We start from the raw sequence: 18225 nt of genomic DNA, 5'->3' as shown, positions 1-18225 counted from the left end.
AGCAATTTAGTGATGGCCAGTCTCAAAACAATGAATGAAAAGGGCTGGGGATGTGGCTCACTGGTTATACACCTCTGAGTTTAATCACCAGTACCAAAATAAAACATTTAAAAAAAAAAGAAGAATTATTTGCTTAGAATTTTGCTCAGAGTTCGAATCATGTTAGAACATTAGACTTTCTTAGTGGAATTCATTTAAGGAAACTATGTCTTTGATGGACTTGGTTTTGGCCCCATGTCCCAGGCTCCATTCTGAGTTGCTATGCTCGGTTTCCCTGGTCACCACGGTGTGCCGTAGATGGACAGACCAGTGTTTCTGTAGGTTTTCCTCCATGTTGATTTTCACAATGATTTGTTTTCTTTCTTTGGACCTATTTCATATTTTTAAAGATTTTTTTTTCGTGTGCTTTCTATGTATTTGTTTATTTAGTAACCAAGAGTGGGGGAAATTGTTATTTAAAATTAATATAATGATCCATGGTTATTCTAAGAAAACACACAGAAAAAGACTTTAACTATAAAAAAGAAAAGAAAGAATAAAAGAATTCTGTCTGGCTGTTGAGATTGTAAAACGTCTTCCCTCTTAGAAACCTTAAGTTCCAGGAAGAAGATTACATCCTTCCCCTGCAGGAACCACAGGAGAGCACCAGCGAGTGATCCACCCCACAGGGTCCTATTTCCAGAGGGGACACTGACCATGCCTGCCCCTTGGTGGGTGCACTCCATTAAGCCCTGTTAGGGGGATACTTTCAAGCTGCAAGAGACGGTGAATGTCTTCTGGCAACGGCATTGTCGCATAGATGGTTGGGATTTTAGTTACACTGGGCTCCACGGACTGCATTCTGGGGCTGGGCTCGGAAGTCAGGCTGGGGGTCATAAAAACCAGATGGCTTTAGCCAGTCAGTGGTAACAAGGTTGAGTTTAAACTCCCGGAGGTGGTGTAGGCACATGGGGATGGTTCAGGAGGATAGTGGTCTGCAAGGATTCCTCCAGGGTTGTGAACTCCTAAGTGTCCACAGTTATCTGTGAGAAGGACATAGCAGGAGGCTCAAATCCTTCCCTTCCCTCTTTTTTTTTTTTTTGTATTGGGGATTGAGTTCAGCTGTGCTCTACCACTGACGGACATCCTTAGCTCTTTTTATTTTTTATTTTGAGACAGGTTCTCACTATGTTGCTGAGGCTGGCCTTGAACTTGCAATCCTCCTGCCTCAGCCTCCAGAGTAGCTGGCAGTACAGATGTGTGCCTTGGTACCCTACTCCTTAGTGGTTCTTAAGTGGGAGAGATGTTGACCCTAAGGCAGTGTCTGGAGGTGTTTTTGGTTTTCACAGCAGGGGCTTCAACTGGCATCTAAGGGAGGGAGACCAAAGAGGCTGCTAACCATCCGCAGCGCACGGATTCAGAAACCCTGACCTAGAGCCTTGATGGATGATGGGTTGAAGGGACTCTTCTCTTGTGATTGGATGCAACAAAGTTTTACATCAATAAAAAGCATTAATTCCTTTTTAGGAAGGGGCCTCACCTGTGACATATTGTTTCATTTGGGGAATTATGCAGGTCCCAGGAGGACTGGCCAATAACCCCAGAAACAGTTGAGATCATTTGGGGAACAAGGAACATACCATTTGTCCCCACAATGACAACACACATCCTGCCACTTAAGAAATGCTTTTAAAAAAACATTGAAAAAAAAAAGTAAGATGTTTAGTTCTTATAGTAGGAAAAGTGTGGGTTTAAATCAGAACACAAGGGCTGGGGATGTGGCTCAAGCGGTAGCGCGCTCGCCTGGCATGCGTGCGGCCCGGGTTCGATCCTCAGCACCACATACCAACAACCATGTTGTGTCTGCCAAAAACTGAAAAATAAATATTAAAAAAAATAAAATAAAAAATAAATAAATCAGAACACAAGTGGAAGGAGTATGCCATGCGTGGTGGTCATCTCTCTGCTAGAGTACCACTCTGTAAAAGCCTCGGATGGCACTCAAGGGGGTTTGTGAAGCCCCCTGAAATTGAATGCAGATATAGTTTGCACATGCCAACGGCTGTGGCTTGCACCAGATTCTCAGTGGAATCTATACCCACTCACCCCCCTAAAACGACTAAGAGCCCTGAATGCAAAGAGTTCCAGATACGACTCTGACTCAATGCCTTTATATCCTTTTTTTTCTGTTTGAACACGCCATACCTGCCCGGGGCAAATTAAAATCAAACAGTATGAGGGGCTAGTGCTAGCTCAGTGGTACAGAGGACATGTGTTTAGCATGTACGAGGCCCTACGTCTGATCCCCCACCACACACACACAAAATAAGTAAACAAAATAAAACATTCTAGCTGGGCTCAGTAGTGCATGTCTGTAATCCCAGCGGCTCAGGAGGCTGAGGCAGGAGGATCGAGAGTTCAAAGCCAGTCTCAGCAAAAGCGAGGCACTAAGCAACTCAGTGAGACCTTGTCTCTAAATAAAATACAAAATAGGGCTGGGGATGTGGCTCAGGGGTCAAGTGTCCCTGAGTTCAATCCCTGATTATCCCCCCCACACACACACAAAAAATTCTAGGTAAATGCAAGTAAATATTTATATATATCTGCTGCCTACATACATGCTTAATATACTATTCCATCTTTTCTTTTTTCACCTAATATACTTTCCGGGTTGATCCACATGAAAATGGAACAGAGCATATATTTATATTATAAATATAATATGTGGAACATCACATATATTCATACTGTAAATACATATTTTCTATATTACAGCTGAGTAAGAAAAATCTGCTCACCATCTCCTCTTTTAAAATGTTGATCCACTGGGGGTGATGGTGCAGGCCTGTAATACCAGTGGCTCGGGAGGCTGAGGCAGGAGGATTGTGAGTTCAAAGCCAGCCTCAGCGACTTAGCAAGGGCCTAAGCAACTCAATGTGTCCCTGTCTCTAAATAAAATATAAAAAAGGGCTGGGAGTGTGGCTCCGTGGTTAAACACCCCTGGGTTCAATCCCCAGTACTGCCCCAGGGGGGAAAAATGTTGATCCTTCTGTGTAGCTTTTTCTCTTAAAGTCCATTTCTCTAATACTAGAGGCTTGCCAGGTCACATCAGATTTTTAAAAACACACTTCGCTGGTCTCTGTGTTTAAAAAGTGGAGGCCCCTTCCCCGCATGGGTGGGCGTGTGGCTGGGGATGGCTGGGCTGTGGGTGGGGGGACTCCCAGGTCAATGGAGCATCGTGAGGCTGCTCTGGCCTCCTCAGGTGACTGGCCACTGCTAATTAGTTTAGAGAGTAAGAACCCTTCCTATTCTCAAATTCCATTTTCAAAGAAACAGGAGGCTTAAGTCGTCACAGATGCGAGTGATGTCACTTATAAGGGGCACCTCTTGAGCGGGGCCCAAATCATCTGAGGCTGGCGGGGCCGGGAGGTCCCTCTGCTGATGTAACTGAGCCCACGCCAGAGCCGTCCAGCCTGCTCCTTCCAGAACTCAGTGGCCTGGAACACGCTCTGAAGAACACGGGCCTCTCGGTATTTGGGTTGGAGCTTCAGAGAGAAGAGGGTTTAAAAGAGAATAAATAAATAAGTCAAGCGCTGGGTGCTGCGTTGGAAATCTGCCTGGTGCACTGCAGCCCCCGAATGAAGTGTCCTGTGTGTCTGCAAGCAAATAAATTCTTTTTTTTTTAAAGATAGAGAGAGAGAGAGAGAGAATTTTTTTAAAAATATTTATTCTTTAGTTTTCAGCGGACGCAGCATCTATGTTTGTACGTGGTGCTGAGGATCGAACCTGGGCTGCACGCATGCCAGGCGAGCGCACTATCGCTTGAGCCACATCCCCAGCCCACAAATAAAAATTTCTTTCATTAATTTTCTGAATACGAGTTTATTATTTAAACAACCAGACACGTGTCTCTGGAGGGCCCTTTGTTGCCTGGCGTGCTTCAAGATCTAGAGAAGGACTGCAGAAGAAATCAATCAAGGTAGCAAGAGAGAGAGGGTCGAGGGAGAGTCCCCGCCAGCCGGTGGCAAGGGTGATGCTTATATGAGCAGATTGCTTGGTAAGTGCAGGGGTGGGGGGTCCGGGGTGTGTGTATATCCACCTATGAACCCACCTATGGATATAGATGCTCAAGAACATCTGTGAGGGGAATCAGAATCTGCCAAATAAATGACAAAAAGTATTCCTGTCTTAAATCTTTAGACAGAATTAGCCTTAAAATTGCTGAAACTTTGAACTCCCCACAACACTTAAAGGGATGTTCTGCTTTAATGAACAATGAATCAAGTTCTATAAGACCTTCAAAGAATTAACACCAGTACTCCTCAAATTATTCCATGAAATAGGAAAAGAGGGAACCCATCCAAACTCATTCTGTGAAGCTAGTATCACCCTGATATCAAAACCAGACAAAGACACATCAAGGAAAGAAAACTTCAGACCAATACCCCTGATGAACATAGATGCAAGAATTTTCAATAAGATTCTGGCAAATCACATACAGAAACGTATTAAAAAGATAGTGCGCCACGATCAAGTGGGGTTTATCCCAAGGATGCAAGGTGGGTTCAACATATGAAAAACAATAGACATAATACATCGTAACAATAGACTTAAAGACAAGAATCCTATCTCAATGGCTGCAGAAAAAGCTTGACAAAATGCAGCACCCCTTCATGTCTAAAACATTAGAAAAACTAGGGATAGTAGGAACTTACCTCAACATTGTAAAAGCTGTCTATGCTAAACCCAAGGCCAACATCATTCTAAATGGAGAAAAATTGAAAGCATTCCCTCTAAAAACTGGATCAAGACAGGGATGCCCTCTTTCACCACTTCTATTCATCATAGTCCTTGAAACTCTAGCCACAGCAATCAGACAGATGAAAGAAATTAAAGGGATACAAATAGGCAAAGAAGAACTGAAACTATCACTATTTGCCAATATCATGATTCTATATTTAGAAGATCCAAAAAATTCCATCAGAAAACTTCTAGAACTAATAAATGAATCTAGCAAAGTAGCAGGGTATAAAGTCAATACCCCTAAATCAAACACATTTCTATATATAAGTGATGAATCTACTGAAAGAGAAATAAGGAAAACCACCCCATTTACAATAGCCTAAAAAAAAAAAATACTTGGGAATCAATCTAACAAAAGAGGTGAAAGACTTCAACAATGAAAACTACAGAAAACTAAAGAAAGAAATTGAAGATCTTTGAAGATGGGAAGATCTCCCATGCTCCTGGATTGGCAGAATTCATATAGTCAAAATGGCCATACTACCAAAATTGTTATACAGATTTAATGCAATTCCTATTAAAATCCCAATGACATTCTTCATAGAACTAGAAAAAACAATCATGACATTCATTTGAAAAAATAAGAGGCCCAGAATAGTCAAAGCAATCCTTGAACTTACCACAGAGCAATAGTAACAAAAATGGCATGGTACTGGCACCAAAATAGACATGTAGATCAATGGTACAAAATAGAAGACACAGAGACAAACCCACATAAATATGCTTATCTCATACCAGCCAAAGGTGCCAAAAATATTCACTGGATAAAAGATAGCCTCTTCAACAAACGGTGCTGGGAAAACTGGAAATCCATATGTAGCAAAATGAAATTAAACCTCTATCTCTCAGCATATACAAAACTCAACTCAAAGTGGATCAAAGTCTTAGATGCTAGAACAGAGACTCTGCACCTAACAGAAGAAAAAGTAGGTTCAAATCTTCATCATGTTACTTAGGACCTGACTTTCTTAACAAGACTCCTAAAGCACAAAAAGTAAAATCAAGAATCAATAAACGGGATGGATTCAAACCGAAACACTTCTTCTCAGCAAAGGAAACAATCAGTAATGTGAAGAGAGAGCCCACAGAATAGGAAAAAAAATCTTTACCACACACACCTCAGGCCAATAATGTCCAGATATATAAAGAACTCAAAAAACTTAATACCCCCCATCAATAACCCAATCAATAAATGGGCTAAGGAACTGAACAGACACTTCACAGAAGAAGAAATACAATTGATCAACTAGCATATGAAAAAAATGTTCATCATCTCTACAATTAGAGAAATGCAGATCAAAACTACCCCAGCGGGGCTGGGGATGTGGCTCAGATGGTAGCGCGCTCGCCTGGCATGCGTGCGGCCTGGGTTCGATCCTCAGCACCACATACAAACGGGGATGTTGAGTCCGCTGAAGACTAAAAAATAAATAAATAAATAAATATTAAAAACAACAACAACAACAAAAAACTACCCCAGCCAGAATGGCAATTATCAAGAACACAAGCAATAATACGTGTTGGCAAGGATGTGGGGGAAAATGTACACTCATACATTGCAAATTGGTATAACCACTCTGGAAAGCAGTATGGAGATTTATTAGAAAACTTGGAATGGAACCACCATTTGACCCAACTATCCTACTCCTTGGTTTATACCCAAAGGACTTAAATTCAGCATATTATAGTGATGCAGCCACATCAATGTTTATAGCATCTCAATTCACAATAGCTATTTTTTATGCAACCAACCTAGATGCTCTTCAACAGATGAATGGATAAAGAAAATGTGGTCCATATACACAATGAAATATTTACTCAGCCTTAAAGAAGAATGAAATTATGGCATTTGCAGGTAAATGGATGGAAGTAGAGAATATCATGCTAAGAGAAGTAAGTCAATCCCCCTAAAACCAAAAGCCAAAAGTTTTCTCTGATCAGTGCATGCTGATCCATAGTGCGGGGGCGAGTAGGGAAGAATGAAGGAACTCTGGATTGTGCAGAGGGGAGGGAGGGGAGAGGTGGGCTATGGGGTGGGGAGGATGGTAGAATGAGACAGACATTATGACCCTATATACATGTATGGTCACACTCCTGGAGTGACTCTCCTCCATGTATTGCCAGAGGAATGAGACATCGTGTGCTCCATTTGTGTACAATGTGTCAAAATGTCCTCTACTGTCATGTATAACTAATGAACAACTTAAAAAATTAAAAAAAAAATCAGCCTAAACAAAAAGAAGAAGAGGAGGAGGCGGTTGAAGCAGGAGAATCACAAGTTTGAGGCTGACCTTAGCAATTTAGCAAGGCCTTGTCTCAAAATTTAAAAAGTTAAAAGGACTGGGGATATAATGCAGTGATAAAGTGCTCCTGGGCTCAATTGCTAGTACAAAAAAAGTGTGTGTGTGTGGGATGTACCTCTGCGGTAAGGTGGGAAAGCACCCGTGGGTTCTGGTTCAACCCTAGTGTCCCACTCCCGATTTCTTAAGAGGGAAGATCAGGTTGAGTGAGCTGGTACTGGGTGACCTCAGTGGTGGAGCACTTGCCTGTCATGTCCGAGGCCCTGGGTTTGATGTCCAAGACCTCTCTGTCTTTGAGCCTGGGCTGGTGTCACACCACAGAAGCAGAGATGATCTGTTACTAAGGTCTTGTTAAATGAGAGACAGTGCGCAGCCCAATAGCAGGCTGGCTCTGGGGATCCCGACCTGCCCTGGGAGGCTGGGGCAGTGCTTGGTCCTCCAGGTGGAGGTGGGGCCAGGGAGTTCAGGGCAAGCCACTGAGCGCTTCTGCCCAGCTCCTGAGCCCAGCCTTTCCCACCATCAAACCTCTTAACCAACAAGAAATATTCAGTTTTTGTAAACCCACACTCGGGAACCTGACTGCCGTTGGTTAGCTGCCATATTGATGGAGCAAGTGCCACTGGACAGAGCGCAAAGTCCCCAAGAGGGTGCAACACCTCCCTGGAGGACAAAGGTCTCTACTCAGGTTCCTGCTCCTCAGCTACAAAATAAGATGCATGTTCTGAATATGGATCCCTCCATCCTCTGAGGAGGGCCCGCTCATTTTTAAAAATATATACATTTTCAAGTTCTTTCCAAATCTTAATTTTTTTTTTAAGAGAGAGTGAGAGAGGAGAGAGAGAGAGAGAGAGAGAGAGAGAGAGAGAGAATTTTTTAATATTTATTTTTTAGTTCTCGGCGGACACAACATCTTTGTTGGTATGTGGTGCTGAGGATCGAACCCGGGCCGCACGCATGCCAGGCGAGCGCGCTACCGCTTGAGCCACATCCCCAGCCCCCAAATCTTAATTACTATGTGATCTTTTTAAAAGATTGTCTTATTTTTTTTTAATGGGGTAAAATTCACATAGCATATAATTAACCATTTAAAATATACAATTAACATTGTTGACTAGGTGTGGTGGCTCATGCCTGTAATCTCAGTGGCTCTGGAGGCTGAGATAGGAGGATTGCAAGTTTGGGGGTAGCCTGGGCAAGGGCCTTAGCAATTTAGGGAGACCCTGTCTCAAAATAATATGTGAAAAAGGGCTGGGGATGTGGCTCAGTGGCTCAGCACTCCTGGGTTCAATCCCCAGCAATAAAAAAAAGAGACATTTAGCGTGCAATGTTGTGCAGACACCAAACTATCTTCAGGGACATATTTACATCACACATGAAGACTGCTAGCAAGACAGGCCTCACTATTTTAGCCTCTAGTCATTTAGTGCCCCCAAAGCCACTAGGCCCCTGCAGGAACCTCCCATTCCTGGGCCATTGGTCATACCAGGTCCTTTTCTTCTAAATCTTGTCCTTGAATTTCAAAGCTTAATAACACACCCAACAAATTGCTATAGGGCTTTATTCACCGTCCTTGATATGTGGCTGGTTTAGAAAGCAAGTGAATGTTTGGGTCTCCGATGGCTACTGAGCCCAAAATAATCCAGACAGAGAAAAATTTAATCATAACTATATTTGGTTTGAAAGGTCCCTGATGCCATATATTCATATACAAACTCAAAATAATTCCCCTTCCTCCTTTGTCAGACTGTTTGAGAGGAAATAGATTCGAAACTGACTATTGAAAATTTCCAGAATAAAATTGGCTCAACAACATCTAATAACCTTTAAATGCACTTGATTGGGAAAAACAAACAAGGCCTTTTCTAAGCTATCATTTCTTTTAAAACACAGACAGGTTATTTGGTACTTTAGTGCACACACACACAACACACACATACTAAATAAATAAATAAACAAACAAATAAATGAGACTATTTGCATGATAGTGCAGGAGGACTGCTGTGTGCACACAGACCTGCCTGTTCTGACTTCCAGTCAGTAGTTTTATAGATTCACAAACAGAGGGAGACCCTGGCCATTGTTCCAAGCCGCAAACAAGCCTGTGTTTCTGTACATTCTTAGGAAATGCTCTGGGTCAGGCAATGTTTTTGTGGTCATACCAGCAATGGCACAGAGTTCGAAGTGTGTGTGTGTGTGAGCCCACGCGCACGTGTGTGCACGTTCTGCACATGCACTCAGGGTTGGAGGGTGACAGTCAATTTTAACAATGCAAGAATTTTCAAAAGTCCAAATGTCCCTGGCCATGAGATCTGCATCATAATTGATTCTCCAGATTTCATCCACAAAAGAAGGCTGTGGTCCATAAGAACAAAACACAGGGAACCACAGGGACCAGCATTTTTTTTTTTCCCTCTTTGCAAACTTTCCCCTCCCTCCAGCTGACATCAGGGTCCGAGGACTTGCAGGGGATATGATCATGTTCCAGGTTTATAACATGTTAGCAGGCGCAGCGGACAGGCGAATCTGCACTGTTTTTTTCTCTGTGAGATGTGGTTCACATGGCATTAGTTTTTTTTCCATATGTTGATACATAAAAAGCAAAACTATGGGGTATCAAAACTTTTAGTCACCTCTCCCCCCCAAAAAAGTGGGGAGGACAAAAGAAGATGAAAATGAAAAGGAGGGAGAGAGGGAGAAAGGGAGAGATGGAGAAGGGGATGGGTGGGGTAAAATTAAGCAAGCCTTAGGCCTTAGGTCTGTGCCTTATTTTAACAGAGTTGTACTGTCCATTCCATAATCAGAGCTGGGAGAGGTGCCCCTGCTGGGTGGCTAATTAAAACAATTATAAACACAAAGAAGGTATCAATGGCATTCCAAGACCCAAACAAAGAAGATTTAAATCGTCAAGGGCCTGTCTCTAAGGGGTGCTGGGGAGGGATCCTGCACCCAGGGCTCCCGAAGGACTTCATAGTCTGGCTTGTTTGCTTACACGAGACCCTCTCGCTCCTCCTGTAGGGTTTATAGACATCAGCACATATCCATGGTGGAAGGGGAAGTTAATTTACAGGCGCACAAGAGCTTCATTGTCCTGGCATGTCGGGATATGCGCCTGAGTTTTAATAAGTAAACTTTTTCTGGAAAAAAGGGCCCTGGCCCTTCCTATGGATTTGCAAAAGCAAAAGGAGAGATACTCAGATCTTTGGGCTCCCAGTTCCACGTGGTCAAATGCTAGAGAATTTCAAATGTCATTGAATATACAGATACATTAAGCACTGGGGTAACTTAAGCCATGTTAACGGCGCAGAGAGCGTACTAGAAAATTCCCTAAATGTGGTGTCCTCTGGCCAGCTGTGCCTCAGAAGGAGCCAAAAGTTTCCAATTCACCAAGGCTCACTCTTAGGAAGTGGTGACAGCAACCTTGGTCTCTCCTTCCTCTGTGAAAGACTGTAACTGGGGAAAGCCTGGCAGGAGGAAGAAGGGTGGGCGGAAGCTGGGTGGAGCCCTGAGGGAAGTCCCCCTGCTCCCCCTCCTCCCAGGATTCCTCCCCAACACTCCTCTTCCTCCTCCTCTCTTCCACCTACTTCTGCTCATCTCCTTTTCCTTCCTCCTTTCATGCTCTAGTTCTCCTTCACCTTCTTCCTCCTGCCCCTTTTCCTTGCTTTCGCCTCCAGTGGCAAAGGGGATTGAGATTTCCTGTGGGAATATCAATGGCCTCTCTGCACTCTGCCTTCCGGTTACATCTTTTATTTATTTTTTTGATACCGGGGATTGAACTCAGGGGCACTCTGTCATGGAGCCATCTCCCCAGCCCTATTTTGTGTTTTATTTAGAGACAGGGTCTCACTGAGTTGTTTAGCACCTTAATGTTGCTGAGGCTGACTTTGAACTCGTGATCCTCCTGCCTCAGCCTCCCGAGTTGCTGCAATTTCAGGTGTGCGCCACTGTGCCTGGCTCTTCTTGTTACATCTTCTACAAGTAATTGGAAGACACGTCCCTTTCCTGGTGTGGAAATAGGATCAACAAACAGGTCAGAGGCCTAAGAACCAGTGAATGGAAACAGTGGCGGGAAGCACTTGTGACCTGTGACTGCAATTACTAAAGAAAAATAGGATCTGACCAGAATGATTCTATGTTCTGGGATAAAAATGTTGCCTAAGAAAACACCTTTGCTGCTTCATGTGTTCATGAATTATCATGTATCCACAGTATTCACTGAAAGCACAGGAGCTTCTCTAGTTCGGAATGTCGAGATTCTGAACTTAGGACCATCTGAACCCAGCTCCAGGTAGCAGCAAAACTGTGACAACTCCATGGAGCACCACAGAGAGGGTGACAGCCACAGTGAGCTGGACTTTCGGGATCTTCAAAGTTTTTAGGGTAATGCAAGGATTGGAACTCAGGTATACCCACCGGGCAGAGCAGAACAGATTGGCAGATCTGCCAGCATGGTTGTAGGTTCTGGGCTGTGTTCTGCAGGCTAGCATGTGCCAAAGTCTCCAATCAAACCAAACATCCAATCCAACTACTTGACAGGTATACACCGATAATAACAAAAGCCAAATGTATGTGTAAAGCTACAATTCATATATGATTGAAAGTCAGAAAAACCATCAGAGATGGGGGAGGGCAGTACTGCACAGGCCTGGGCGTTCTGCTGACGGGCCTGGCAACAGCCATTCTCACGGATCTAATTCATCTCTCGGGTTGCCACTGGCTGAGCTTGCCTATTTACAACTGCCATTTAAAAAATGAAAAAAGAAAAATCAAATGCAATTATATTCAAAGCATAAAAAACTTAAATATACATTCATTAAAAGTTAAATGTTGCTAGGCACGGTGGCACACGCCTGTAATCCCACTGGCCCAGGAGGCTGAGAAAGGAGGATTGCAAGTTAAAAGCCAGCCTCAGCAAAAAGCGAGGCACTAAGCAACTCAGTGAGACTCTGTCTATTAAGTAAAATACAAAAAGGGCTGAGGATGTGGCTCAGAGGTTAAGCACCCCTGGGTTCAATTCCTGATACCAAAAAAAAAAAAAAAAAAATTAAATGTTAAAAATATCCCATAAGTTTCTAATATATATATTTTTGAACTTTTAAAATTATTTAGGATGGAAAGGTAAATAGTAATAAATTAATATTAAGATTTTACACTGAAATTATTTAAAGAAAACCAAAATATAATTAATTTTAAAAAGCTTTTACATACTCATTATATACATATTTGTTTTTGTTTTAGGAAAAGGGGATTGTACCCAGGGTGCTTTACCACTGAACTACATCCCCAGCCCTTTATTTTTGATATTGAGACAGGGTCTTGCTGAGTCTCTGAGGCTTGCTTTGAACTTGAAATCCTCTAGCTTGAGGGGCTGGGGATGTGGCTCAAGCGGTAGCGCGCTCGCCTAGCATGCGTGCGGCCCGGGTTCGATCCTCAGCAGCACCACATACCAACAAAGATGTTGTGTCCGCCGAGAACTAAGAAAAAATAAATAAATGTTAAAATTCTCTCTCTCTCTCTCTCTCTCTCTCTCTCTCTCTCTCTCTCTCTGTCTCACTCTCTCTTTAAAAAAAAAAAAAAAAAAAAAAAAAAAAAAAAAAAAAAAAAAAAGAAATCCTCTAGCTTGAGCCTTTTAAGTTGCTGAGATTACAGGCATGCACTGTCACACCCAGCTATAGAAGCACATTTAAACATAATATGAATTGTTCCAAATTTCAACTGCAATATGCAACTGTGCAATACTGAGTTCTTTAAGCACCGTTGGAATAATGAATTCAGACAATGAGGAGCAAGACAGGAGAGGCTCAGATGTTGCTAGGGATACCTGGCCATACATTTCTCATGGCCTATTCTCTAGGAAAGAGGACATGGACCAGGAATTCAGCTGTGTCTTCCTCTTTCAAGATGTTTTCCTGCTTGCATCCCTCTCCCCAGAGCAGCAGTGCTGTTTGAAGTTGGCAGCAGCACAATGACAACTTCAAGATGAGAAGAAGTGACTTTTGTTTGGCAGTCACAGGATGACAGAGCAGAGGAGTTCTCCCCGGGGCCTGAGCAGTACTAGTCACTATGGTGGATGTTTAGTGCCATCCCCAAGGACCAGGCTCCAAGGGGCATATTTGCCCTTGACTCTCTCTCTCTCCCTCTTTTTTCTTCCTTCCTCCCCCATCCCCTCAGCCTCTTGCATGCCTGGGGGTGGGGGGTGCAAGAATCTGCAAGGATTCTAATTGCACACAAAGCAATAAACCACACTTAAAGAAGATTCTGTTGAGATCAAGCATTCTATGAGGCAGGGGAGAGTGTTTGCCATTTTTTAAAAGGAAGGTGTTTAGGGTACACGTGTCTTATTTTCCTCTTCCAATGCATTGAAGAAAGTACAAATTCAACAAGAGAAAACAGGTTGTTTTTTATACAGGTTTCTGGGGAGTAAAGAAAGGAGGTGTCACTTTTCCTGTGTGTATATAATGGTCCAGGGCACTCAGATGTCTGTGACCCTGGGTGTGAATGGGAGAATTAAGTTGTCTGACTTCCAGGTATTAAACCAACCTTGCATTCTGGATAATCCAAGTTGGTCAGAGGGATAGTGGGAAAGAGACAATGATCAGAACTGAGCTTCTTCAGCTGCTGGGATTATAGTTATGAGCCACCATGCCCCACATATCATTATGTTAAAATACATTCAAATCTAAATATCATGTATCCTAGGGCTCCATCATTATCCATTTAAACATAAAAAGCTATTTTTAATAACTGAATTTTTATAATGTAAATTTTTCTTCTTAAACTGGTACTTCAATTCCACTTCCTTCATAGAATTTTATATTAACATAATAATTTGGGGGGAGCTCCAAAGCTGTTTACTATTCACTTTATGGCAAGGAAATTTACATATAAATTAAAGCATCAATTCCTCTGATCAGAGTTCAGTTCCTCTTACAATTATTTTTGTTGTCATTGCTCTGGTGATTAGGTGCTATGGACAGACCCAGGGCCTCCTCCATGCTAGGCTCCACCCTGAGCTGTACTCCCGCCCCTCATTACCTCTATTTTCAATTGATGGAAACAATGTGAATGTCCTCCACAATCAGGAGGTCAGAATTTGGCAATGGTGGAAGCTGGCTCCTGGGTGCAGGGAGGGTTATTATAATTCTCACTCCATTGTGTGTGTTTGACATTTTCCATAATAAAAAGTTTAAGAACATGCTTAAAGAGTAAACCAGGTACAGGGGCATGCATCTGTAGTTCCAGCTACTGGTGAGGCTGCAGCAGGAGGTTGGCTTGAGACCCAGCTTCACACACACACACACACACACACACACACAGCAAATATACCATGAATTCTTGTTAAAAATTCCTAAAAAAAAAGAAGTGTAAAAATTTATGGCAAATACAATTTTAACTAGATGGATGGGATGAATGTCTTCTTCTGGTGCTCAGCAAGTAGAAGCCTTGGTTAGCAGGTTCTGTGTCTCTTCCTAGAGATACTGAGTAAATATAAGAATACACACACACACACACACATACACACACACACACACACACACACATACACACACACACACACACACACACACACACACTTGGTACTGGGGAACTGAACCCAGGGCAATGCCAGTCAAACATGCTCCTACTGAGCCATATCCCAGTCCACTATATTCTTTATTTTGGGGAGGGGGGAGGTGGGTACTGGGCATTGAACTCAGGTGCACTAAACCACTGAGCCACATCCCTAGCCCTATTTGTATTTTATTTAGAGACAGGGTCTCACTGAATTGCTTAGCACTTCACCATTGCTGAGGCTGGCTGAACTCTTGATCCTCCTGCCTCAGCCTCCCAAGCCACAGGGATTACAGGCCTGTGCCACTGCACCTGGCCTCTACATTCTTTTTGATGTGCAAGTGGTAGCGCACTACGTACATCCTTGCATAACCTTTTCTGCGGTTGTTGTTTTCCTAGATGTCTTCACAGGTGACCACATCTATGTCTGCATGTTTTGTGTTTCCAAATGTCTTCAGAGAAGTCCGAGGACTGGATGTAGCCATATGCCTCCTTAACTTGGTGGCAGGGAAGTGGTTTCCAGTCTGTTGCCTTAACAATAAGGGCCACTGTGAAAAACCCTCACAGTATTTGCTCATCTTTGAGTTTTGTTAGAAAAAAAAAAAATGCAAGTTTTTAAGACTAGCGTTAACATAAAAATGGCTCCTTTCAGTAGCTGAAGAAATGACTTTGATAGAACTGAACACTGACCGCAGTGACCCCTGGGCTCCTTTCAGGCTGCACCCTCCAGGTCCCTGCTGCTCTCACTGGAACCCTGGCCACTCCAATGCCTTAGCGCAAAGCTCACCTCTCCCTTTTTTTATTTTCCAAATTTTGAACCCAACTAATTATACATTTTTCTGGGGGGGAGGGAAAAAACAAGACGGGAAGAAATGGCAGGAGTGAGACTGTCCCCTGTGCATCCGGGCATTGACTGCTATCTCATGGGAACTCACAGCAGTCCCTCGATGCACGTGTTGTGGGATCATTCCAGGTCTGTTGATTTTAGGGATGGACGCACTCCCCCTGGGGCCTACGATATGTATCTACACCATTTAAGCCAACTTGTAAATTTTAAAGGTTTTCATTTTGGATTACTTTTAGATTTTATATCAATACTGCAAAGACAGTGCAGAGAACCCTCCTGTGTGCTTTGCCCAGCTTCTCCTGACGTACGCATCTCCCACAACCACAGTGACCTTGCTAAAACTAAAACGTGAACATGGGTTCAACGCCATCAACCCAGCCAGGAGTTTCCTGCGGTTTTCACCAGTTTTCCCAGAGGTCCTTCTTCCTTCTACAGGATCCAGCCCAGAAAACACATTGTCTGCGTGCTCCCCTGGCCCTCCATCTCCTCCTTGAGAGCAGAAACATCATGGGACACCTCCAGAGACCCTCCCAGAGCCCCCGGGACAGTGCTGGGCCTGCCACAGCAGGTGGTCATGATGGATAGGCTCTATCTGGCCTGGGCCTGGTTGGTTAAGGTTCTGGCTACAGCAGGAAACAGAGCTTTTTTTGTGTTACAGAGGAGCCTGCATTCCTTCTCTGGCCCTTAGGAAAAAATCCTTGCCCACCCTGTGCTAGAACATGGCAGACATCCCAAGTTTTATGCAAGGGAAGGATACTGTCAAGAACGTGTTTTACAGATGATTTTTCTGCTGAAGGATGAATTGGAAGAGGGCAAGATTGGAAGGGTGGAGACAAAAGAGAAGCAATTATCCAAGTGGAACATGAAGATGGTCTGCAGCGGGTGGCCGTAGGGGTGGACATTGAGCCCACAGACACCTGCAGCACTGGGCACAGCTGAGCCCAGGTCCTCACCTCTAAACACTATTCTCTGATAAAAGGAACAGGGTCCCTTCAGGAAATGGATGATTTCAGGACTCAGGCAGGAAATATATAAGATGAGCTTGGAGCACCCTGTGACGCCAGGAAGTAAGGAAGGGCTTTACAAATGAGGGGGGTGTGTGGGAAAGACCCAGGAGTGACGGAGACAGAGCTGGAATAATTTGAGCAACCAAATAAGTAAGGAGAATAACGTGCCACCCAAGTTATAGGTGAATCAATAAATGCGAGAAAGGACGGTTCTTCCTTCCGGAAGAATTCCAGTTAAAAAGTACCAAACGAGGGATGGAATTTGAAAGTGACCCTTGGCGATCACAGGAATCACCTTGCAGGGGAGGTCACTGATGGATGATTCCAGGGCTGGGGCAAGAAAAGAACGTGAGAAATGGACAGGCACATGCTCAGGACACGTTTCAAGGACACAAATCAAGGACAGTGGTAAAGACAGCCACTGTCCAGTGGAGGAGCCCTAGAGCCACTGCCCAGGGAGCAGAGTTGACATCACCAGTCATGAGATATGCTGATCCGGCCCGAAAGCCACAGCACACCCTGAAGAAGGGGCGTCCTCTTATTCTGCCCAGAGAACCCCAGGGTGGAGATCATCCTAGAATAATTGGTCAGTCCTCTCTAATCCCGTTAAGTTCATGGAAGGCAAAGGAAGACAGAGTGTCCGGGATTCTGAATTAGATCTTGGGGCAGAAAAGGAACTTTTATGGGAAGAGGGACAAGGTCTGATTGAGCCTCTGGGTGAGCTAACAGGACTGCAGCAGGCGACTCTCCTCGTTTTGATGGCTGGATCGTGGTCGTGTGAGATGCTAACTGTACGGGACCTGGGGAGAGGTTCTCCTGGGAGCTGGGTATTATTGTCACAACTGTTTTCTAAATCTAAAATTATTCCAAAGTAGAAAGTTAAATGCTCAAAGGAAAAAAAAAGATCAGGAAATATAATTTGGATACATATCAATTGAAATTGTTGGTCAATAGGTGTTTGGGGCGATAGGGAAAAAGTTACAGTATGCTTGGCTGCAGTGTCGTCAAGCAGGACAAGGAGAAATAGATGCATATAAAATGCCCTAATGCTTCCCATGAATCATATAATCTGTGTGTATCTGTCTGTCCCTTCACTCATTGAGGTGCCTATGTCAGATCAGGAGGACACTCCCGGCCATCATCTCATTCCTAAATTTATTTTTACAGGGTAAAGAACACCCTGCCTGAGGCATGGGAGTGTCAGCTTCCTCATTCCTAAAATTCTTAAAGAAATGTATAGGGTGGGGAGGCCACCAAATTTACCAGTGCTATCTTGGTTTCCTTATTATCTGAAATTAGAATCTTTTTTTGAACATTTGAGGCCAGATACTGGAATTAGCCAGCATGTATTCTGGGGTTGTCCCAGGGCCTATTGTCATGGAGAGTCGAATGCAATGATCCTTCTAATGGCCACCATTAATCGAGCACCTACTATGAGTTAGGATTTGGACTTGCTATCAAGGATGCCTTCTTTTTACTTACTCTTCCCATTTAGAGGCGGCGGCTGAGGTCTGGAGGCACTGAGGCACCCACTGAAGATCTTACAGTGACGGGTGGCGGTGGATGCACTGGGGGCAACCTGCCCCGGCATCTCAGCCAGGAAGCAGCAGAGCTGGCCTGAGATGCGTGTCTACCCTTCCAGCCACGCCGCAGGACCCCTGTTCTGTCTCCCACTTCCTCCTCAGACAGCAGGACCACTCAGGGAAACTTCACAATGCTGCCCACGCCAATGTGTTGGCTG

Source organism: Ictidomys tridecemlineatus, chromosome 5 (genome assembly GCF_052094955.1).
Source record: "Ictidomys tridecemlineatus isolate mIctTri1 chromosome 5, mIctTri1.hap1, whole genome shotgun sequence".
Classification (NCBI taxonomy): Eukaryota; Metazoa; Chordata; class Mammalia; order Rodentia; family Sciuridae; genus Ictidomys; species Ictidomys tridecemlineatus.
The sequence above is the reverse complement of the archived record's forward strand: the minus strand, read 5'-3'. Positions refer to the sequence as shown.